The 23,068-nt window shown below is 67.7% G+C and overlaps 10 non-coding genes across 10 annotated transcripts; all 10 read left to right on the plus strand.

Moving 5' to 3' along the window:
• The first annotated feature begins 796 nt into the window (after positions 1-796).
• On the plus strand, positions 797-915 carry LOC141413023 (5S ribosomal RNA). The gene has a single exon (XR_012437865.1). It is a non-coding gene; the product is annotated as a 5S ribosomal RNA (ribosomal RNA).
• A 2,140-nt stretch (positions 916-3,055) lies between these two features.
• Positions 3,056-3,174, plus strand: LOC141412190 (5S ribosomal RNA). Its single transcript, XR_012437029.1, has one exon. It is a non-coding gene; the product is annotated as a 5S ribosomal RNA (ribosomal RNA).
• Positions 3,175-5,335: 2,161 nt separating this feature from the next.
• Positions 5,336-5,454, plus strand: LOC141412191 (5S ribosomal RNA). The gene has a single exon (XR_012437030.1). It is a non-coding gene; the product is annotated as a 5S ribosomal RNA (ribosomal RNA).
• A 2,141-nt stretch (positions 5,455-7,595) lies between these two features.
• Positions 7,596-7,714, plus strand: LOC141412531 (5S ribosomal RNA). The gene has a single exon (XR_012437373.1). It is a non-coding gene; the product is annotated as a 5S ribosomal RNA (ribosomal RNA).
• A 2,145-nt stretch (positions 7,715-9,859) lies between these two features.
• On the plus strand, positions 9,860-9,978 carry LOC141412561 (5S ribosomal RNA). Its single transcript, XR_012437403.1, has one exon. It is a non-coding gene; the product is annotated as a 5S ribosomal RNA (ribosomal RNA).
• Positions 9,979-12,119: 2,141 nt separating this feature from the next.
• LOC141412193 (5S ribosomal RNA) lies at positions 12,120-12,238 on the plus strand. The gene has a single exon (XR_012437032.1). It is a non-coding gene; the product is annotated as a 5S ribosomal RNA (ribosomal RNA).
• Positions 12,239-14,389: 2,151 nt separating this feature from the next.
• On the plus strand, positions 14,390-14,508 carry LOC141412775 (5S ribosomal RNA). Its single transcript, XR_012437617.1, has one exon. It is a non-coding gene; the product is annotated as a 5S ribosomal RNA (ribosomal RNA).
• Positions 14,509-16,653: 2,145 nt separating this feature from the next.
• LOC141412194 (5S ribosomal RNA) lies at positions 16,654-16,772 on the plus strand. Its single transcript, XR_012437033.1, has one exon. It is a non-coding gene; the product is annotated as a 5S ribosomal RNA (ribosomal RNA).
• A 2,145-nt stretch (positions 16,773-18,917) lies between these two features.
• LOC141412195 (5S ribosomal RNA) lies at positions 18,918-19,036 on the plus strand. The gene has a single exon (XR_012437034.1). It is a non-coding gene; the product is annotated as a 5S ribosomal RNA (ribosomal RNA).
• A 2,145-nt stretch (positions 19,037-21,181) lies between these two features.
• On the plus strand, positions 21,182-21,300 carry LOC141412196 (5S ribosomal RNA). The gene has a single exon (XR_012437035.1). It is a non-coding gene; the product is annotated as a 5S ribosomal RNA (ribosomal RNA).
• Positions 21,301-23,068: the final 1,768 nt, after the last annotated feature.

Here is a 23,068-nt window from a genome sequence, read left to right on the forward strand (position 1 = left end):
GGAGCAGACGAGACCCGGGAGTCGTGCGTGCTTGGCGTGGCCGCGGGCCCCGTGACGCCCGAGGACTCGAGTGCTCAGCCCCGTGTAGTGGCCGCGAAGGCCTGCCTGGGAGAAACGCCCCGGGAGGCCGGCAGGAACCCGGGATCGGAAGGGATGTGGAGGGGCCCCGGGTCGGAGGAGATGGCTTTGGCTGTGTTTGGTTTTGTTTCTTCTTCCCAAGATCCCGGGTGTGAAAGGGGCCAGAGGTGAAGTCCTGGGCTGGAAAGCCTCACGATTCAGCCCCGCAGCCCCAGGCCCTGAGTGTGGAGGAGGGCGGAGCGGGTCGGCGAAGGGCGCAGCTGCCGTTTTCCTGATGGGCTGGAGGGGCAGTGGCGCTTTCCGGACGAAGAGGACCGGAAGGGTCCCCGAGACCTCCGCTGGGAGCCACGCACCCACCCAAGGATACGGCTCCAGGAGGCGACGGAGGAGGGCGGCTGCTTGCCCTGGCCCGAGCTGTGCGTCCCCCGCCTTGGCCACAGCAGTGGACATTCCCAGAAGAACAAGCGCCCGAGAGCACTGAGAAATTTTCCCCCGAGAAAACTTGACCCTCGTCCTGGCAGCAGGACACCTCGGGAAGAAAGCCACCCAGCGGCCACCTGGGCGAGACTGGCTGCCCGAGCAGGCGCGCGGGGCCTCTGGCCGCTGGCCCCGGGCTGCCAGCCCCCACCCGGACTCCCAGCCGTGCCAGGAGAGCAGCGTGGAGACGCACGCCGGGGCCCTCGGCAGGCTCTTGGGGCTCCCGGAGGCGGCGGCTAGCGTCTACGGCCATACCACCCTGAACGCGCCCGATCTCGTCTGATGTCGGAAGCTAAGCAGGGTCGGACCTGGTTAGTACTTGGATGCGAGACCGCCTGGGAATACCGGGTGCTGTAGGCTTTTGCTCCTCCCTCCCTCGCTGCTCCTTTTGTCTTCGGGGACTTCGCCACCACCCCCCCCCACCACCACCACCCCCAGCACCACCACCACCACCACCACAACGACCCACCGTGACCACGACCCCGACCCCGTCCGGGCCACCCGCCAGACCCACGCACACCGAATCCTCACAGCTACGTCCCCGAATCCTCTCCCCTCCCCACACTCTCCTGGGGCGCGCGCCCGCGACACGGGTCACCAGCGAGGTTGGTCCCAGGCCACGTTGGGGACCGCTCCCCAACTGCCCTCCAGGCGGGCGGGGAGGGACGTGCGGAAGCCATGAGAAAGTGGGTCCTGCACCCCAGCGGGCCCCACAGCGGGACGCGCCACACCTGGGCTCGCCACAAGGTGGTGCACTGGGTCCAGGGCAAGACGCCAGGGGACAGAGAAGCAGGGAGCCTCAGTCGGGTGCTGCTCCACGTCGCCCTCCGTCGCTCAACCCAAGACAGGGCAGCCAGCGCGCGACCTCTACGTGGGATCCCGCCTCCCACGGCAGAGCCTGCGGTCACAGGGACAGAGGGCGCAGGCCGCCAGAGCTCCGGATGCCAGCGGCAGCTCCCCGTCCCGCTCAAAGGGAGGGAGGGCCGCCGCTGGCGCCCAGTCGCCTGTGCCACCCTCCGGGTCTCAAAGCACTCCTCAGTCAGCTCAAGGACCGGGGCCACCTGGCCTTCGGGGTCACATGGTCTTGGGCACGACGGAAGGGACCGCTTGCCCCCGTGGAACAGACATTCTCCCCGTGGACAACCTCAGGTGCCGGGACCCTCTGCTCCGCCTTGGAAAACCCACCTTCTGCAATGTATGCCCAACGCAATCAGGCCGAGCAGATTGACCCCCTCGGCCCGGCCCCAGTGTGTGATGGGGCTCTGTGCGTGAGGGCTTGCTCTTCCCCACCTACACCAGGCACGGCATCTAACACACACACACACACACACACACACCACGCAGAGACACCCAGACCACGCACGCACGCACGGGGACGCACCCTCCTCTCCCCCACCCCACACACGAGCAGCCGAAGGACAAGAGGGTATGGCTGGGGCCTGAGCGGGAACAAGCGAAGCCTTGGTTTGCGGCCCCTCGGCCAACTGCATCAGGATTTTTGTCTGGGCTCGGAGGCCAGAGGATCTCTGCCATTTGCTAGCAGGGCCAGGGATGGCAGGAGGGTGGGTACGGGGCTCAGCCAGGGCCAGTTCTGCTGGCACGATCCTGTAGCACGTGGCCGCGTAGCACGGGGCCGGGTCTGAAGGAGGCCAAGCAGGGGCACAAGACCCAGCAGCGGCACAGGGAAGAGGCCCAGGGCACCCAGGAGCAGACGAGACCCGGGAGTCGTGCGTGCTTGGCGTGGCCGCGGGCCCCGTGACGCCCGAGGACTCGAGTGCTCAGCCCCGTGTAGTGGCCGCGAAGGCCTGCCTGGGAGAAACGCCCCGGGAGGCCGGCAGGAACCCGGGATCGGAAGGGATGTGGAGGGGCCCCGGGTCGGAGGAGATGGCTTTGGCTGTGTTTGGTTTTGTTTCTTCTTCCCAAGATCCCGGGTGTGAAAGGGGCCAGAGGTGAAGTCCTGGGCTGGAAAGCCTCACGATTCAGCCCCGCAGCCCCAGGCCCTGAGTGTGGAGGAGGGCGGAGCGGGTCGGCGAAGGGCGCGGCTGCCGTTTTCCTGATGGGCTGGAGGGGCAGTGGCGCTTTCCGGACGAAGAGGACCGGAAGGGTCCCCGAGACCTCCGCTGGGAGCCACGCACCCACCCAAGGATACGGCTCCAGGAGGCGACGGAGGAGGGCGGCTGCTTGCCCTGGCCCGAGCTGTGCGTCCCCCGCCTTGGCCACAGCAGTGGACATTCCCAGAAGAACAAGCGCCCGAGAGCACTGAGAAATTTTCCCCCGAGAAAACTTGACCCTCGTCCTGGCAGCAGGACACCTCGGGAAGAAAGCCACCCAGCGGCCACCTGGGCGAGACCGGCTGCCCGAGCAGGCGCGCGGGGCCTCTGGCCGCTGGCCCCGGGCTGCCAGCCCCCACCCGGACTCCCAGCCGTGCCAGGAGAGCAGCGTGGAGACGCACGCCGGGGCCCTCGGCAGGCTCTTGGGGCTCCCGGAGGCGGCGGCTAGCGTCTACGGCCATACCACCCTGAACGCGCCCGATCTCGTCTGATCTCGGAAGCTAAGCAGGGTCGGGCCTGGTTAGTACTTGGATGGGAGACCGCCTGGGAATACCGGGTGCTGTAGGCTTTTGCTCCTCCCTCCCTCGCTGCTCCTTTTGTCTTCGGGGACTTCGCCACCACCCCCCCCACCACCACCACCACCCCCAGCACCACCACCACCACCACCACCACAACGTCCCACCGTGACCACGACCCCGACCCCGTCCGGGCCACCCGCCAGACCCACGCACACCGAATCCTCACAGCTACGTCCCCGAATCCTCTCCCCTCCCCACACTCTCCTGGGGCGCGCGCCCGCGACACGGGTCACCAGCGAGGTTGGTCCCAGGCCACGTTGGGGACCGCTCCCCAACTGCCCTCCAGGCGGGCGGGGAGGGACGTGCGGAAGCCATGAGAAAGTGGGTCCTGCACCCCAGCGGGCCCCACAGCGGGACGCGCCACACCTGGGCTCGCCACAAGGTGGTGCACTGGGTCCAGGGCAAGACGCCAGGGGACAGAGAAGCAGGGAGCCTCAGTCGGGTGCTGCTCCACGTCGCGCTCCGTCGCTCAACCCAAGACAGGGCAGCCAGCGCGCGACCTCTACGTGGGATCCCGCCTCCCACGGCAGAGCCTGCGGTCACAGGGACAGAGGGCGCAGGCCGCCAGAGCTCCGGATGCCAGCGGCAGCTCCCCGTCCCGCTCAAAGGGAGGGAGGGCCGCCGCTGGCGCCCAGTCGCCTGTGCCACCCTCCGGGTCTCAAAGCACTCCTCAGTCAGCTCAAGGACCGGGGCCACCTGGCCTTCGGGGTCACATGGGCTTGGGCACGACGGAAGGTACCGCTTGCCCCCGTGGAACAGACATTCTCCCCGTGGACAACCTCAGGTGCTGGGACCCTCTGCTCCGCCTTGGAAAACCCACCTTCTGCAATGTATGCCCAACGCAATCAGGCCGAGCAGATTGACCCCCTCGGCCCGGCCCCAGTGTGTGATGGGGCTCTGTGCGTGAGGGCTTGCTCTTCCCCACCTACACCAGGCACGGCATCTAACACACACACACACACACACACACACACACACACACACACACCACGCAGAGACACCCAGACCACGCACGCACGCACGGGGACGCACCCTCCTCTCCCCCACCCCACACACGAGCAGCCGAAGGACAAGAGGGTATGGCTGGGGCCTGAGCGGGAACAAGCGAAGCCTTGGTTTGCGGCCCCTCGGCCAACTGCATCAGGATTTTTGTCTGGGCTCGGAGGCCAGAGGATCTCTGCCATTTGCTAGCAGGGCCAGGGATGGCAGGAGGGTGGGTACGGGGCTCAGCCAGGGCCAGTTCTGCTGGCACGATCCTGTAGCACGTGGCCGCGTAGCACGGGGCCGGGTCTGAAGGAGGCCAAGCAGGGGCACAAGACCCAGCAGCGGCACAGGGAAGAGGCCCAGGGCACCCAGGAGCAGACGAGACCCGGGAGTCGTGCGTGCTTGGCGTGGCCGCGGGCCCCGTGACGCCCGAGGACTCGAGTGCTCAGCCCCGTGTAGTGGCCGCGAAGGCCTGCCTGGGAGAAACGCCCCGGGAGGCCGGCAGGAACCCGGGATCGGAAGGGATGTGGAGGGGCCCCGGGTCGGAGGAGATGGCTTTGGCTGTGTTTGGTTTTGTTTCTTCTTCCCAAGATCCCGGGTGTGAAAGGGGCCAGAGGTGAAGTCCTGGGCTGGAAAGCCTCACGATTCAGCCCCGCAGCCCCAGGCCCTGAGTGTGGAGGAGGGCGGAGCGGGTCGGCGAAGGGCGCGGCTGCCGTTTTCCTGATGGGCTGGAGGGGCAGTGGCGCTTTCCGGACGAAGAGGACCGGAAGGGTCCCCGAGACCTCCGCTGGGAGCCACGCACCCACCCAAGGATACGGCTCCAGGAGGCGACGGAGGAGGGCGGCTGCTTGCCCTGGCCCGAGCTGTGCGTCCCCCGCCTTGGCCACAGCAGTGGACATTCCCAGAAGAACAAGCGCCCGAGAGCACTGAGAAATTTTCCCCCGAGAAAACTTGACCCTCGTCCTGGCAGCAGGACACCTCGGGAAGAAAGCCACCCAGCGGCCACCTGGGCGAGACCGGCTGCCCGAGCAGGCGCGCGGGGCCTCTGGCCGCTGGCCCCGGGCTGCCAGCCCCCACCCGGACTCCCAGCCGTGCCAGGAGAGCAGCGTGGAGACGCACGCCGGGGCCCTCGGCAGGCTCTTGGGGCTCCCGGAGGCGGCGGCTAGCGTCTACGGCCATACCACCCTGAACGCGCCCGATCTCGTCTGATCTCGGAAGCTAAGCAGGGTCGGGCCTGGTTAGTACTTGGATGGGAGACCGCCTGGGAATACCGGGTGCTGTAGGCTTTTGCTCCTCCCTCCCTCGCTGCTCCTTTTGTCTTCGGGGACTTCGCCACCACCCCCCCACCACCACCACCACCCCCAGCACCACCACCACCACCACCACAACGACCCACCGTGACCACGACCCCGACCCCGTCCGGGCCACCCGCCAGACCCACGCACACCGAATCCTCACAGCTACGTCCCCGAATCCTCTCCCCTCCCCACACTCTCCTGGGGCGCGCGCCCGCGACACGGGTCACCAGCGAGGTTGGTCCCAGGCCACGTTGGGGACCGCTCCCCAACTGCCCTCCAGGCGGGCGGGGAGGGACGTGCGGAAGCCATGAGAAAGTGGGTCCTGCACCCCAGCGGGCCCCACAGCGGGACGCGCCACACCTGGGCTCGCCACAAGGTGGTGCACTGGGTCCAGGGCAAGACGCCAGGGGACAGAGAAGCAGGGAGCCTCAGTCGGGTGCTGCTCCACGTCGCGCTCCGTCGCTCAACCCAAGACAGGGCAGCCAGCGCGCGACCTCTACGTGGGATCCCGCCTCCCACGGCAGAGCCTGCGGTCACAGGGACAGAGGGCGCAGGCCGCCAGAGCTCCGGATGCCAGCGGCAGCTCCCCGTCCCGCTCAAAGGGAGGGAGGGCCGCCGCTGGCGCCCAGTCGCCTGTGCCACCCTCCGGGTCTCAAAGCACTCCTCAGTCAGCTCAAGGACCGGGGCCACCTGGCCTTCGGGGTCACATGGGCTTGGGCACGACGGAAGGGACCGCTTGCCCCCGTGGAACAGACATTCTCCCCGTGGACAACCTCAGGTGCCGGGACCCTCTGCTCCGCCTTGGAAAACCCACCTTCTGCAATGTATGCCCAACGCAATCAGGCCGAGCAGATTGACCCCCTCGGCCCGGCCCCAGTGTGTGATGGGGCTCTGTGCGTGAGGGCTTGCTCTTCCCCACCTACACCAGGCACGGCATCTAACACACACACACACACACACACACACCACGCAGAGACACCCAGACCACGCACGCACGCACGGGGACGCACCCTCCTCTCCCCCACCCCACACACGAGCAGCCGAAGGACAAGAGGGTATGGCTGGGGCCTGAGCGGGAACAAGCGAAGCCTTGGTTTGCGGCCCCTCGGCCAACTGCATCAGGATTTTTGTCTGGGCTCGGAGGCCAGAGGATCTCTGCCATTTGCTAGCAGGGCCAGGGATGGCAGGAGGGTGGGTACGGGGCTCAGCCAGGGCCAGTTCTGCTGGCACGATCCTGTAGCACGTGGCCGCGTAGCACGGGGCCGGGTCTGAAGGAGGCCAAGCAGGGGCACAAGACCCAGCAGCGGCACAGGGAAGAGGCCCAGGGCACCCAGGAGCAGACGAGACCCGGGAGTCGTGCGTGCTTGGCGTGGCCGCGGGCCCCGTGACGCCCGAGGACTCGAGTGCTCAGCCCCGTGTAGTGGCCGCGAAGGCCTGCCTGGGAGAAACGCCCCGGGAGGCCGGCAGGAACCCGGGATCGGAAGGGATGTGGAGGGGCCCCGGGTCGGAGGAGATGGCTTTGGCTGTGTTTGGTTTTGTTTCTTCTTCCCAAGATCCCGGGTGTGAAAGGGGCCAGAGGTGAAGTCCTGGGCTGGAAAGCCTCACGATTCAGCCCCGCAGCCCCAGGCCCTGAGTGTGGAGGAGGGCGGAGCGGGTCGGCGAAGGGCGCGGCTGCCGTTTTCCTGATGGGCTGGAGGGGCAGTGGCGCTTTCCGGACGAAGAGGACCGGAAGGGTCCCCGAGACCTCCGCTGGGAGCCACGCACCCACCCAAGGATACGGCTCCAGGAGGCGACGGAGGAGGGCGGCTGCTTGCCCTGGCCCGAGCTGTGCGTCCCCCGCCTTGGCCACAGCAGTGGACATTCCCAGAAGAACAAGCGCCCGAGAGCACTGAGAAATTTTCCCCCGAGAAAACTTGACCCTCGTCCTGGCAGCAGGACACCTCGGGAAGAAAGCCACCCAGCGGCCACCTGGGCGAGACCGGCTGCCCGAGCAGGCGCGCGGGGCCTCTGGCCGCTGGCCCCGGGCTGCCAGCCCCCACCCGGACTCCCAGCCGTGCCAGGAGAGCAGCGTGGAGACGCACGCCGGGGCCCTCGGCAGGCTCTTGGGGCTCCCGGAGGCGGCGGCTAGCGTCTACGGCCATACCACCCTGAACGCGCCCGATCTCGTCTGATCTCGGAAGCTAAGCAGGGTCGGGCCTGGTTAGTACTTGGATGGGAGACCGCCTGGGAATACCGGGTGCTGTAGGTTTTTGCTCCTCCCTCCCTCGCTGCTCCTTTTGTCTTCGGGGACTTCGCCACCACCCCCCCCACCACCACCACCACCCCCAGCACCACCACCACCACCACCACCACAACGACCCACCGTGACCACGACCCCGACCCCGTCCGGGCCACCCGCCAGACCCACGCACACCGAATCCTCACAGCTACGTCCCCGAATCCTCTCCCCTCCCCACACTCTCCTGGGGCGCGCGCCCGCGACACGGGTCACCAGCGAGGTTGGTCCCAGGCCACGTTGGGGACCGCTCCCCAACTGCCCTCCAGGCGGGCGGGGAGGGACGTGCGGAAGCCATGAGAAAGTGGGTCCTGCACCCCAGCGGGCCCCACAGCGGGACGCGCCACACCTGGGCTCGCCACAAGGTGGTGCACTGGGTCCAGGGCAAGACGCCAGGGGACAGAGAAGCAGGGAGCCTCAGTCGGGTGCTGCTCCACGTCGCGCTCCGTCGCTCAACCCAAGACAGGGCAGCCAGCGCGCGACCTCTACGTGGGATCCCGCCTCCCACGGCAGAGCCTGCGGTCACAGGGACAGAGGGCGCAGGCCGCCAGAGCTCCGGATGCCAGCGGCAGCTCCCCGTCCCGCTCAAAGGGAGGGAGGGCCGCCGCTGGCGCCCAGTCGCCTGTGCCACCCTCCGGGTCTCAAAGCACTCCTCAGTCAGCTCAAGGACCGGGGCCACCTGGCCTTCGGGGTCACATGGGCTTGGGCACGACGGAAGGGACCGCTTGCCCCCGTGGAACAGACATTCTCCCCGTGGACAACCTCAGGTGCCGGGACCCTCTGCTCCGCCTTGGAAAACCCACCTTCTGCAATGTATGCCCAACGCAATCAGGCCGAGCAGATTGACCCCCTCGGCCCGGCCCCAGTGTGTGATGGGGCTCTGTGCGTGAGGGCTTGCTCTTCCCCACCTACACCAGGCACGGCATCTAACACACACACACACACACACACACACCACGCAGAGACACCCAGACCACGCACGCACGCACGGGGACGCACCCTCCTCTCCCCCACCCCACACACGAGCAGCCGAAGGACAAGAGGGTATGGCTGGGGCCTGAGCGGGAACAAGCGAAGCCTTGGTTTGCGGCCCCTCGGCCAACTGCATCAGGATTTTTGTCTGGGCTCGGAGGCCAGAGGATCTCTGCCATTTGCTAGCAGGGCCAGGGATGGCAGGAGGGTGGGTACGGGGCTCAGCCAGGGCCAGTTCTGCTGGCACGATCCTGTAGCACGTGGCCGCGTAGCACGGGGCCGGGTCTGAAGGAGGCCAAGCAGGGGCACAAGACCCAGCAGCGGCACAGGGAAGAGGCCCAGGGCACCCAGGAGCAGACGAGACCCGGGAGTCGTGCGTGCTTGGCGTGGCCGCGGGCCCCGTGACGCCCGAGGACTCGAGTGCTCAGCCCCGTGTAGTGGCCGCGAAGGCCTGCCTGGGAGAAACGCCCCGGGAGGCCGGCAGGAACCCGGGATCGGAAGGGATGTGGAGGGGCCCCGGGTCGGAGGAGATGGCTTTGGCTGTGTTTGGTTTTGTTTCTTCTTCCCAAGATCCCGGGTGTGAAAGGGGCCAGAGGTGAAGTCCTGGGCTGGAAAGCCTCACGATTCAGCCCCGCAGCCCCAGGCCCTGAGTGTGGAGGAGGGCGGAGCGGGTCGGCGAAGGGCGCGGCTGCCGTTTTCCTGATGGGCTGGAGGGGCAGTGGCGCTTTCCGGACGAAGAGGACCGGAAGGGTCCCCGAGACCTCCGCTGGGAGCCACGCACCCACCCAAGGATACGGCTCCAGGAGGCGACGGAGGAGGGCGGCTGCTTGCCCTGGCCCGAGCTGTGCGTCCCCCGCCTTGGCCACAGCAGTGGACATTCCCAGAAGAACAAGCGCCCGAGAGCACTGAGAAATTTTCCCCCGAGAAAACTTGACCCTCGTCCTGGCAGCAGGACACCTCGGGAAGAAAGCCACCCAGCGGCCACCTGGGCGAGACCGGCTGCCCGAGCAGGCGCGCGGGGCCTCTGGCCGCTGGCCCCGGGCTGCCAGCCCCCACCCGGACTCCCAGCCGTGCCAGGAGAGCAGCGTGGAGACGCACGCCGGGGCCCTCGGCAGGCTCTTGGGGCTCCCGGAGGCGGCGGCTAGCGTCTACGGCCATACCACCCTGAACGCGCCCGATCTCGTCTGATCTCGGAAGCTAAGCAGGGTCGGGCTTGGTTAGTACTTGGATGGGAGACCGCCTGGGAATACCGGGTGCTGTAGGCTTTTGCTCCTCCCTCCCTCGCTGCTCCTTTTGTCTTCGGGGACTTCGCCACCACCCCCCCCCCACCACCACCACCCCCAGCACCACCACCACCACCACCACAACGACCCACCGTGACCACGACCCCGACCCCGTCCGGGCCACCCGCCAGACCCACGCACACCGAATCCTCACAGCTACGTCCCCGAATCCTCTCCCCTCCCCACACTCTCCTGGGGCGCGCGCCCGCGACACGGGTCACCAGCGAGGTTGGTCCCAGGCCACGTTGGGGACCGCTCCCCAACTGCCCTCCAGGCGGGCGGGGAGGGACGTGCGGAAGCCATGAGAAAGTGGGTCCTGCACCCCAGCGGGCCCCACAGCGGGACGCGTCACACCTGGGCTCGCCACAAGGTGGTGCACTGGGTCCAGGGCAAGACGCCAGGGGACAGAGAAGCAGGGAGCCTCAGTCGGGTGCTGCTCCACGTCGCGCTCCGTCGCTCAACCCAAGACAGGGCAGCCAGCGCGCGACCTGTACGTGGGATCCCGCCTCCCACGGCAGAGCCTGCGGTCACAGGGACAGAGGGCGCAGGCCGCCAGAGCTCCGGATGCCAGCGGCAGCTCCCCGTCCCGCTCAAAGGGAGGGAGGGCCGCCGCTGGCGCCCAGTCGCCTGTGCCACCCTCCGGGTCTCAAAGCACTCCTCAGTCAGCTCAAGGACCGGGGCCACCTGGCCTTCAGGGTCACATGGGCTTGGGCACGACGGAAGGGACCGCTTGCCCCCGTGGAACAGACATTCTCCCCGTGGACAACCTCAGGTGCCGGGACCCTCTGCTCCGCCTTGGAAAACCCACCTTCTGCAATGTATGCCCAACGCAATCAGGCCGAGCAGATTGACCCCCTCGGCCCGGCCCCAGTGTGTGATGGGGCTCTGTGCGTGAGGGCTTGCTCTTCCCCACCTACACCAGGCACGGCATCTAACACACACACACACACACACACACACCACGCAGAGACACCCAGACCACGCACGCACGCACGGGGACGCACCCTCCTCTCCCCCACCCCACACACGAGCAGCCGAAGGACAAGAGGGTATGGCTGGGGCCTGAGCGGGAACAAGCGAAGCCTTGGTTTGCGGCCCCTCGGCCAACTGCATCAGGATTTTTGTCTGGGCTCGGAGGCCAGAGGATCTCTGCCATTTGCTAGCAGGGCCAGGGATGGCAGGAGGGTGGGTACGGGGCTCAGCCAGGGCCAGTTCTGCTGGCACGATCCTGTAGCACGTGGCCGCGTAGCACGGGGCCGGGTCTGAAGGAGGCCAAGCAGGGGCACAAGACCCAGCAGCGGCACAGGGAAGAGGCCCAGGGCACCCAGGAGCAGACGAGACCCGGGAGTCGTGCGTGCTTGGCGTGGCCGCGGGCCCCGTGACGCCCGAGGACTCGAGTGCTCAGCCCCGTGTAGTGGCCGCGAAGGCCTGCCTGGGAGAAACGCCCCGGGAGGCCGGCAGGAACCCGGGATCGGAAGGGATGTGGAGGGGCCCCGGGTCGGAGGAGATGGCTTTGGCTGTGTTTGGTTTTGTTTCTTCTTCCCAAGATCCCGGGTGTGAAAGGGGCCAGAGGTGAAGTCCTGGGCTGGAAAGCCTCACGATTCAGCCCCGCAGCCCCAGGCCCTGAGTGTGGAGGAGGGCGGAGCGGGTCGGCGAAGGGCGCGGCTGCCGTTTTCCTGATGGGCTGGAGGGGCAGTGGCGCTTTCCGGACGAAGAGGACCGGAAGGGTCCCCGAAACCTCCGCTGGGAGCCACGCACCCACCCAAGGATACGGCTCCAGGAGGCGACGGAGGAGGGCGGCTGCTTGCCCTGGCCCGAGCTGTGCGTCCCCCGCCTTGGCCACAGCAGTGGACATTCCCAGAAGAACAAGCGCCCGAGAGCACTGAGAAATTTTCCCCCGAGAAAACTTGACCCTCGTCCTGGCAGCAGGACACCTCGGGAAGAAAGCCACCCAGCGGCCACCTGGGCGAGACCGGCTGCCCGAGCAGGCGCGCGGGGCCTCTGGCCGCTGGCCCCGGGCTGCCAGCCCCCACCCGGACTCCCAGCCGTGCCAGGAGAGCAGCGTGGAGACGCACGCCGGGGCCCTCGGCAGGCTCTTGGGGCTCCCGGAGGCGGCGGCTAGCGTCTACGGCCATACCACCCTGAACGCGCCCGATCTCGTCTGATCTCGGAAGCTAAGCAGGGTCGGGCCTGGTTAGTACTTGGATGGGAGACCGCCTGGGAATACCGGGTGCTGTAGGCTTTTGCTCCTCCCTCCCTCGCTGCTCCTTTTGTCTTCGGGGACTTCGCCACCACCCCCCCCACCACCACCACCACCCCCAGCACCACCACCACCACCACCACAACGACCCACCGTGACCACGACCCCGACCCCGTCCGGGCCACCCGCCAGACCCACGCACACCGAATCCTCACAGCTACGTCCCCGAATCCTCTCCCCTCCCCACACTCTCCTGGGGCGCGCGCCCGCGACACGGGTCACCAGCGAGGTTGGTCCCAGGCCACGTTGGGGACCGCTCCCCAACTGCCCTCCAGGCGGGCGGGGAGGGACGTGCGGAAGCCATGAGAAAGTGGGTCCTGCACCCCAGCGGGCCCCACAGCGGGACGCGCCACACCTGGGCTCGCCACAAGGTGGTGCACTGGGTCCAGGGCAAGACGCCAGGGGACAGAGAAGCAGGGAGCCTCAGTCGGGTGCTGCTCCACGTCGAGCTCCGTCGCTCAACCCAAGACAGGGCAGCCAGCGCGCGACCTCTACGTGGGATCCCGCCTCCCACGGCAGAGCCTGCGGTCACAGGGACAGAGGGCGCAGGCCGCCAGAGCTCCGGATGCCAGCGGCAGCTCCCCATCCCGCTCAAAGGGAGGGAGGGCCGCCGCTGGTGCCCAGTCGCCTGTGCCACCCTCCGGGTCTCAAAGCACTCCTCAGTCAGCTCAAGGACCGGGGCCACCTGGCCTTCGGGGTCACATGGGCTTGGGCACGACGGAAGGGACCGCTTGCCCCCGTGGAACAGACATTCTCCCCGTGGACAACCTCAGGTGCCGGGACCCTCTGCTCCGCCTTGGAAAACCCACCTTCTGCAATGTATGCCCAACGCAATCAGGCCGAGCAGATTGACCCCCTCGGCCCGGCCCCAGTGTGTGATGGGGCTCTGTGCGTGAGGGCTTGCTCTTCCCCACCTACACCAGGCACGGCATCTAACACACACACACACACACACACACACACACACACACCACACAGAGACACCCAGACCACGCACGCACGCACGGGGACGCACCCTCCGCTCCCCCACCCCACACACGAGCAGCCAAAGGACAAGAGGGTATGGCTGGGGCCTGAGCGGGAACAAGCGAAGCCTTGGTTTGCGGCCCCTCGGCCATCTGCATCAGGATTTTTGTCTGGGCTCGGAGGCCAGAGGATCTCTGCCATTTGCTAGCAGGGCCAGGGATGGCAGGAGGGTGGGTACGGGGCTCAGCGAGGTCCAGTTCTGCTGGCACGATCCTGTAGCACGTGGCCGCGTAGCACGGGGCCGGGTCTGATGGAGGCCAAGCAGGGGCACAAGACCCAGCACCGGCACAGGGAAGAGGCCCAGGGCACCCAGGAGCAGACGAGACCCGGGAGTCGTGCGTGCTTGGCGTGGCCGCGGGCCCCGTGACGCCCGAGGACTCGAGTGCTCAGCCCCGTGTAGTGGCCGCGAAGGCCTGCCTGGGAGAAACGCCGCGGGAGGCCGGCAGGAACCCGGATCGGAAGGGATGTGGAGGGGCCCCGGGTCGGAGGAGATGTCTTTGGCTGTGTTTGGTTTTGTTTCTTCTTCCCAAGATCCCAGGTGTGAAAGGGGCCAGAGGTGAAGTCCTGGGCTGGAAAGCCTCACGATTCAGCCCCGCAGCCCCAGGCCCTGAGTGTGGAGGAAGGCGGAGCGGGTCGGCGAAGGGCGCGGCTGCCGTTTTCCTGATTTGCTGGAGGGGCAGTGTCGCTTTCCGGACGAAGAGGACCGGAAGGGTCCCCGAGACCTCCGCTGGGAGCCACGCACCCACCCAAGGATACGGCTCCAGGAGGCGACGGAGGAGGGCGGCTGCTTGCCCTGGCCCGAGCTGTGCGTCCCCCGCCTTGGCCACAGCAGTGAACATTCCCAGAAGAACAAGCGCCCGAGAGCACTGAGAAATTTTCCCCCGAGAAAACTTGACCCTCGTCCTGGCAGCAGGACACCTCTGGAAGAAAGCCACCCAGCGGCCACCTGGGCGAGACCGGCTGCCCGAGCAGGCGCGCGGGGCCTCTGGCCGCTGGCCCCGGGCTGCCAGCCCCCACCCGGACTCCCAGCCGTGCCAGGAGAGCAGCGTGGAGACGCACGCCGGGGCCCTCGGCAGGCTCTTGGGGCTCCCGGAGGCGGCGGCTAGCGTCTACGGCCATACCACCCTGAACGCGCCCGATCTCGTCTGATCTCGGAAGCTAAGCAGGGTCGTGCCTGGTTAGTACTTGGATGGGAGACCGCCTGGGAATACCGGGTGCTGTAGGCTTTTGCTCCTCCCTCCCTCGCTGCTCCTTTTGTCTTCGGGGACTTCGCCACCACCCACCCCACCACCACCACCACCCCCAGCACCACCACCACCACCACCACCACAACGACCCACCGTGACCACGACCCCGACCCCGTCCGGGCCACCCGCCAGACCCACGCACACCGAATCCTCACAGCTACGTCCCCGAATCCTCTCCCCTCCCCACACTCTCCTGGGGCGCGCGCCCGCGACACGGGTCACCAGCGAGTTTGGTCCCAGGCCACGTTGGGGACCGCTCCCCAACTGCCCTCCAGGCGGGCGGGGAGGGACGTGCGGAAGCCATGAGAAAGTGGGTCCTGCACCCCAGCGGGCCCCACAGCGGGACGCGCCACACCTGGGCTCGCCACAAGGTGGTGCACTGGGTCCAGGGCAAGACGCCAGGGGACAGAGAAGCAGGGAGCCTCAGTCGGGTGCTGCTCCACGTCGCGCTCCGTCGCTCAACCCAAGACAGGGCAGCCAGCGCGCGACCTCTACGTGGGATCCCGCCTCCCACGGCAGAGCCTGCGGTCACAGGGACAGAGGGCGCAGGCCGCCAGAGCTCCGGATGCCAGCGGCAGCTCCCTGTCCCGCTCAAAGGGAGGGAGGGCCGCCGCTGGCGCCCAGTCGCCTGTGCCACCCTCCGGGTCTCAAAGCACTCCTCAGTCAGCTCAAGGACCGGGGCCACCTGGCCTTCGGGGTCACATGGGCTTGGGCACGACGGAAGGGACCGCTTGCCCCCGTGGAACAGACATTCTCCCCGTGGACAACCTCAGGTGCCGGGACCCTCTGCTCCGCCTTGGAAAACCCACCTTCTGCAATGTATGCCCAACGCAATCAGGCCGAGCAGATTGACCCCCTCGGCCCGGCCCCAGTGTGTGATGGGGCTCTGTGCGTGAGGGCTTGCTCTTCCCCACCTACACCAGGCACGGCATCTAACACACACACGCACACACACACACACCACGCAGAGACACCCAGACCACGCACGCACGCACGGGGACGCACCCTCCTCTCCCCCACCCCACACACGAGCAGCCGAAGGACAAGAGGGTATGGCTGGGGCCTGAGCGGGAACAAGCGAAGCCTTGGTTTGCGGCCCCTCGGCCAACTGCATCAGGATTTTTGTCTGGGCTCGGAGGCCAGAGGATCTCTGCCATTTGCTAGCAGGGCCAGGGATGGCAGGAGGGTGGGTACGGGGCTCAGCCAGGGCCAGTTCTGCTGGCACGATCCTGTAGCACGTGGCCGCGTAGCACGGGGCCGGGTCTGAAGGAGGCCAAGCAGGGGCACAAGACCCAGCAGCGGCACAGGGAAGAGGCCCAGGGCACCCAGGAGCAGACGAGACCCGGGAGTCGTGCGTGCTTGGCGTGGCCGCGGGCCCCGTGACGCCCGAGGACTCGAGTGCTCAGCCCCGTGTAGTGGCCGCGAAGGCCTGCCTGGGAGAAACGCCCCGGGAGGCCGGCAGGAACCCGGGATCGGAAGGGATGTGGAGGGGCCCCGGGTCGGAGGAGATGGCTTTGGCTGTGTTTGGTTTTGTTTCTTCTTCCCAAGATCCCGGGTGTGAAAGGGGCCAGAGGTGAAGTCCTGGGCTGGAAAGCCTCACGATTCAGCCCCGCAGCCCCAGGCCCTGAGTGTGGAGGAGGGCGGAGCGGGTCGGCGAAGGGCGCGGCTGCCGTTTTCCTGATGGGCTGGAGGGGCAGTGGCGCTTTCCGGACGAAGAGGACCGGAAGGGTCCCCGAGACCTCCGCTGGGAGCCACGCACCCACCCAAGGATACGGCTCCAGGAGGCGACGGAGGAGGGCGGCTGCTTGGCCTGGCCCGAGCTGTGCGTCCCCCGCCTTGGCCACAGCAGTGGACATTCCCAGAAGAACAAGCGCCCGAGAGCACTGAGAAATTTTCCCCCGAGAAAACTTGACCCTCGTCCTGGCAGCAGGACACCTCGGGAAGAAAGCCACCCAGCGGCCACCTGGGCGAGACCGGCTGCCCGAGCAGGCGCGCGGGGCCTCTGGCCGCTGGCCCCGGGCTGCCAGCCCCCACCCGGACTCCCAGCCGTGCCAGGAGAGCAGCGTGGAGACGCACGCCGGGGCCCTCGGCAGGCTCTTGGGGCTCCCGGAGGCGGCGGCTAGCGTCTACGGCCATACCACCCTGAACGCGCCCGATCTCGTCTGATCTCGGAAGCTAAGCAGGGTCGGGCCTGGTTAGTACTTGGATGGGAGACCGCCTGGGAATACCGGGTGCTGTAGGCTTTTGCTCCTCCCTCCCTCGCTGCTCCTTTTGTCTTCGGGGACTTCGCCACCACGCCCCCCACCACCACCACCACCCCCAGCACCACCACCACCACCACCACCACAACGACCCACCGTGACCACGACCCCGACCCCGTCCGGGCCACCCGCCAGACCCACGCACACCGAATCCTCACAGCTACGTCCCCGAATCCTCTCCCCTCCCCACACTCTCCTGGGGCGCGCGCCCGCGACACGGGTCACCAGCGAGGTTGGTCCCAGGCCACGTTGGGGACCGCTCCCCAACTGCCCTCCAGGCGGGCGGGGAGGGACGTGCGGAAGCCATGAGAAAGTGGGTCCTGCACCCCAGCGGGCCCCACAGCGGGACGCGCCACACCTGGGCTCGCCACAAGGTGGTGCACTGGGTCCAGGGCAAGACGCCAGGGGACAGAGAAGCAGGGAGCCTCAGTCGGGTGCTGCTCCACGTCGCGCTCCGTCGCTCAACCCAAGACAGGGCAGCCAGCGCGCGACCTCTACGTGGGATCCCGCCTCCCACGGCAGAGCCTGCGGTCACAGGGACAGAGGGCGCAGGCCGCCAGAGCTCCGGATGCCAGCGGCAGCTCCCCGTCCCGCTCAAAGGGAGGGAGGGCCGCCGCTGGCGCCCAGTCGCCTGTGCCACCCTCCGGGTCTCAAAGCACTCCTCAGTCAGCTCAAGGACCGGGGCCACCTGGCCTTCGGGGTCACATGGGCTTGGGCACGACGGAAGGGACCGCTTGCCCCCGTGGAACAGACATTCTCCCCGTGGACAACCTCAGGTGCCGGGACCCTCTGCTCCGCCTTGGAAAACCCACCTTCTGCAATGTATGCCCAACGCAATCAGGCCGAGCAGATTGACCCCCTCGGCCCGGCCCCAGGGTGTGATGGGACTCTGTGCGTGAGGGCTTGCTCTTCCCCACCTACACTAGGCACGGCATCTAACACACACACACACACACACACACACCACGCAGAGACACCCAGACCACGCACGCACGCACGGGGACGCACCCTCCTCTCCCCCACCCCACACACGAGCAGCCGAAGGACAAGAGGGTATGGCTGGGGCCTGAGCGGGAACAAGCGAAGCCTTGGTTTGCGGCCCCTCGGCCAACTGCATCAGGATTTTTGTCTGGGCTCGGAGGCCAGAGGATCTCTGCCATTTGCTAGCAGGGCCAGGGATGGCAGGAGGGTGGGTACGGGACTCAGCCAGGGCCAGTTCTGCTGGCACGATCCTGTAGCACGTGGCCGCGTAGCACGGGGCCGGGTCTGAAGGAGGCCAAGCAGGGGCACAAGACCCAGCAGCGGCACAGGGAAGAGGCCCAGGGCACCCAGGAGCAGACGAGACCCGGGAGTCGTGCGTGCTTGGCGTGGCCGCGGGCCCCGTGACGCCCGAGGACTCGAGTGCTCAGCCCCGTGTAGTGGCCGCGAAGGCCTGCCTGGGAGAAACGCCCCGGGAGGCCGGCAGGAACCCGGGATCGGAAGGGATGTGGAGGGGCCCCGGGTCGGAGGAGATGGCTTTGGCTGTGTTTGGTTTTGTTTCTTCTTCCCAAGATCCCGGGTGTGAAAGGGGCCAGAGGTGAAGTCCTGGGCTGGAAAGCCTCACGATTCAGCCCCGCAGCCCCAGGCCCTGAGTGTGGAGGAGGGCGGAGCGGGTCGGCGAAGGGCGCGGCTGCCGTTTTCCTGATGGGCTGGAGGGGCAGTGGCGCTTTCCGGACGAAGAGGACCGGAAGGGTCCCCGAGACCTCCGCTGGGAGCCACGCACCCACCCAAGGATACGGCTCCAGGAGGCGACGGAGGAGGGCGGCTGCTTGCCCTGGCCCGAGCTGTGCGTCCCCCGCCTTGGCCACAGCAGTGGACATTCCCAGAAGAACAAGCGCCCGAGAGCACTGAGAAATTTTCCCCCGAGAAAACTTGACCCTCGTCCTGGCAGCAGGACACCTCGGGAAGAAAGCCACCCAGCGGCCACCTGGGCGAGACCGGCTGCCCGAGCAGGCGCGCGGGGCCTCTGGCCGCTGGCCCCGGGCTGCCAGCCCCCACCCGGACTCCCAGCCGTGCCAGGAGAGCAGCGTGGAGACGCACGCCGGGGCCCTCGGCAGGCTCTTGGGGCTCCCGGAGGCGGCGGCTAGCGTCTACGGCCATACCACCCTGAACGCGCCCGATCTCGTCTGATCTCGGAAGCTAAGCAGGGTCGGGCCTGGTTAGTACTTGGATGGGAGACCGCCTGGGAATACCGGGTGCTGTAGGCTTTTGCTCCTCCCTCCCTCGCTGCTCCTTTTGTCTTCGGGGACTTCGCCACCACCCCCCCCACCACCACCACCACCCCCAGCACCACCACCACCACCACCACCACAACGACCCACCGTGACCACGACCCCGACCCCGTCCGGGCCACCCGCCAGACCCACGCACACCGAATCCTCACAGCTACGTCCCCGAATCCTCTCCCCTCCCCACACTCTCCTGGGGCGCGCGCCCGCGACACGGGTCACCAGCGAGGTTGGTCCCAGGCCACGTTGGGGACCGCTCCCCAACTGCCCTCCAGGCGGGCGGGGAGGGACGTGCGGAAGCCATGAGAAAGTGGGTCCTGCACCCCAGCGGGCCCCACAGCGGGACGCGCCACACCTGGGCTCGCCACAAGGTGGTGCACTGGGTCCAGGGCAAGACGCCAGGGGACAGAGAAGCAGGGAGCCTCAGTCGGGTGCTGCTCCACGTCGCGCTCCGTCGCTCAACCCAAGACAGGGCAGCCAGCGCGCGACCTCTACGTGGGATCCCGCCTCCCATGGCAGAGCCTGCGGTCACAGGGACAGAGGGCGCAGGCCGCCAGAGCTCCGGATGCCAGCGGCAGCTCCCCGTCCCGCTCAAAGGGAGGGAGGGCCGCCGCTGGCGCCCAGTCGCCTGTGCCACCCTCCGGGTCTCAAAGCACTCCTCAGTCAGCTCAAGGACCGGGGCCACCTGGCCTTCGGGGTCACATGGGCTTGGGCACGACGGAAGGGACCGCTTGCCCCCGTGGAACAGACATTCTCCCCGTGGACAACCTCAGGTGCCGGGACCCTCTGCTCCGCCTTGGAAAACCCACCTTCTGCAATGTATGCCCAACGCAATCAGGCCGAGCAGATTGACCCCCTCGGCCCGGCCCCAGTGTGTGATGGGACTCTGTGCGTGAGGGCTTGCTCTTCCCCACCTACACCAGGCACGGCATCTAACACACACACACACACACACACACACCACGCAGAGACACCCAGACCACGCACGCACGCACGGGGACGCACCCTCCTCTATCCCACCCCACACACGAGCAGCCGAAGGACAAGAGGGTATGGCTGGGGCCTGAGCGGGAACAAGCGAAGCCTTGGTTTGCGGCCCCTCGGCCAACTGCATCAGGATTTTTGTCTGGGCTCGGAGGCCAGAGGATCTCTGCCATTTGCTAGCAGGGCCAGGGATGGCAGGAGGGTGGGTACGGGACTCAGCCAGGGCCAGTTCTGCTGGCACGATCCTGTAGCACGTGGCCGCGTAGCACGGGGCCGGGTCTGAAGGAGGCCAAGCAGGGGCACAAGACCCAGCAGCGGCACAGGGAAGAGGCCCAGGGCACCCAGGAGCAGACGAGACCCGGGAGTCGTGCGTGCTTGGTGTGGCCGCGGGCCCCGTGACGCCTGAGGACTCGAGTGCTCAGCCCCGTGTAGTGGCCGCGAAGGCCTGCCTGGGAGAAACGCCCCGGGAGGCCGGCAGGAACCCGGGATCGGAAGGGATGTGGAGGGGCCCCGGGTCGGAGGAGATGGCTTTGGCTGTGTTTGGTTTTGTTTCTTCTTCCCAAGATCCCGGGTGTGAAAGGGGCCAGAGGTGAAGTCCTGGGCTGGAAAGCCTCACGATTCAGCCCCGCAGCCCCAGGCCCTGAGTGTGGAGGAGGGCGGAGCGGGTCGGCGAAGGGCGCGGCTGCCGTTTTCCTGATGGGCTGGAGGGGCAGTGGTGCTTTCCGGACGAAGAGGACCGGAAGGGTCCCCGAGACCTCCGCTGGGAGCCACGCACCCACCCAAGGATACGGCTCCAGGAGGCGACGGAGGAGGGCGGCTGCTTGCCCTGGCCCGAGCTGTGCGTCCCCCGCCTTGGCCACAGCAGTGGACATTCCCAGAAGAACAAGCGCCCGAGAGCACTGAGAAATTTTCCCCCGAGAAAACTTGACCCTCGTCCTGGCAGCAGGACACCTCGGGAAGAAAGCCACCCAGCGGCCACCTGGGCGAGACCGGCTGCCCGAGCAGGCGCGCGGGGCCTCTGGCCGCTGGCCCCGGGCTGCCAGCCCCCACCCGGACTCCCAGCCGTGCCAGGAGAGCAGCGTGGAGACGCACGCCGGGGCCCTCGGCAGGCTCTTGGGGCTCCCGGAGGCGGCGGCTAGCGTCTACGGCCATACCACCCTGAACGCGCCCGATCTCGTCTGATCTCGGAAGCTAAGCAGGGTCGGGCCTGGTTAGTACTTGGATGGGAGACCGCCTGGGAATACCGGGTGCTGTAGGCTTTTGCTCCTCCCTCCCTCGCTGCTCCTTTTGTCTTCGGGGACTTCGCCACCACCCCCCCACAACACCACCACCACCCCCAGCACCACCACCACCACCACCACCACAACGACCCACCGTGACCACGACCCCGACCCCGTCCGGGCCACCCGCCAGACCCACGCACACCGAATCCTCACAGCTACGTCCCCGAATCCTCTCCCCTCCCCACACTCTCCTGGGGCGCGCGCCCGCGACACGGGTCACCAGCGAGGTTGGTCCCAGGCCACGTTGGGGACCGCTCCCCAACTGCCCTCCAGGCGGGCGGGGAGGGACGTGCGGAAGCCATGAGAAAGTGGGTCCTGCACCCCAGCGGGCCCCACAGCGGGACGCGCCACACCTGGGCTCGCCACAAGGTGGTGCACTGGGTCCAGGGCAAGACGCCAGGGGACAGAGAAGCAGGGAGCCTCAGTCGGGTGCTGCTCCACGTCGCGCTCCGTCGCTCAACCCAAGACAGGGCAGCCAGCGCGCGACCTCTACGTGGGATCCCGCCTCCCACGGCAGAGCCTGCGGTCACAGGGACAGAGGGCGCAGGCCGCCAGAGCTCCGGATGCCAGCGGCAGCTCCCCGTCCCGCTCAAAGGGAGGGAGGGCCGCCGCTGGCGCCCAGTCGCCTGTGCCACCCTCCGGGTCTCAAAGCACTCCTCAGTCAGCTCAAGGACCGGGGCCACCTGGCCTTCGGGGTCACATGGGCTTGGGCACGACGGAAGGGACCGCTTGCCCCCGTGGAACAGACATTCTCCCCGTGGACAACCTCAGGTGCCGGGACCCTCTGCTCCGCCTTGGAAAACCCACCTTCTGCAATGTATGCCCAACGCAATCAGGCCGAGCAGATTGACCCCCTCGGCCCGGCCCCAGTGTGTGATGGGGCTCTGTGCGTGAGGGCTTGCTCTTCCCCACCTACACCAGGCACGGCATCTAACACACACACACACACACACACACACCACGCAGAGACACCCAGACCACGCACGCACGCACGGGGACGCACCCTCCTCTCCCCCACCCCACACACGAGCAGCCGAAGGACAAGAGGGTATGGCTGGGGCCTGAGCGGGAACAAGCGAAGCCTTGGTTTGCGGCCCCTCGGCCAACTGCATCAGGATTTTTGTCTGGGCTCGGAGGCCAGAGGATCTCTGCCATTTGCTAGCAGGGCCAGGGATGGCAGGAGGGTGGGTACGGGGCTCAGCCAGGGCCAGTTCTGCTGGCACGATCCTGTAGCACGTGTCCGCGTAGCACGAGGCCGGGTCTGAAGGAGGCCAAGCAGGGGCACAAGACCCAGCAGCGGCACAGGGAAGAGGCCCAGGGCACCCAGGAGCAGACGAGACCCGGGAGTCGTGCGTGCTTGGCGTGGCCGCGGGCCCCGTGACGCCCGAGGACTCGAGTGCTCAGCCCCGTGTAGTGGCCGCGAAGGCCTGCCTGGGAGAAACGCCCCGGGAGGCCGGCAGGAACCCGGGATCGGAAGGGATGTGGAGGGGCCCCGGGTCGGAGGAGATGGCTTTGGCTGTGTTTGGTTTTGTTTCTTCTTCCCAAGATCCCGGGTGTGAAAGGGGCCAGAGGTGAAGTCCTGGGCTGGAAAGCCTCACGATTCAGCCCCGCAGCCCCAGGCCCTGAGTGTGGAGGAGGGCGGAGCGGGTCGGCGAAGGGCGCGGCTGCCGTTTTCCTGATGGGCTGGAGGGGCAGTGGCGCTTTCCGGACGAAGAGGACCGGAAGGGTCCCCGAGACCTCCGCT

The sequence above is a fragment of the Castor canadensis genome, chromosome 10 (genome assembly GCF_047511655.1).
Source record: "Castor canadensis chromosome 10, mCasCan1.hap1v2, whole genome shotgun sequence".
NCBI lineage: Eukaryota > Metazoa > Chordata > Mammalia > Rodentia > Castoridae > Castor > Castor canadensis.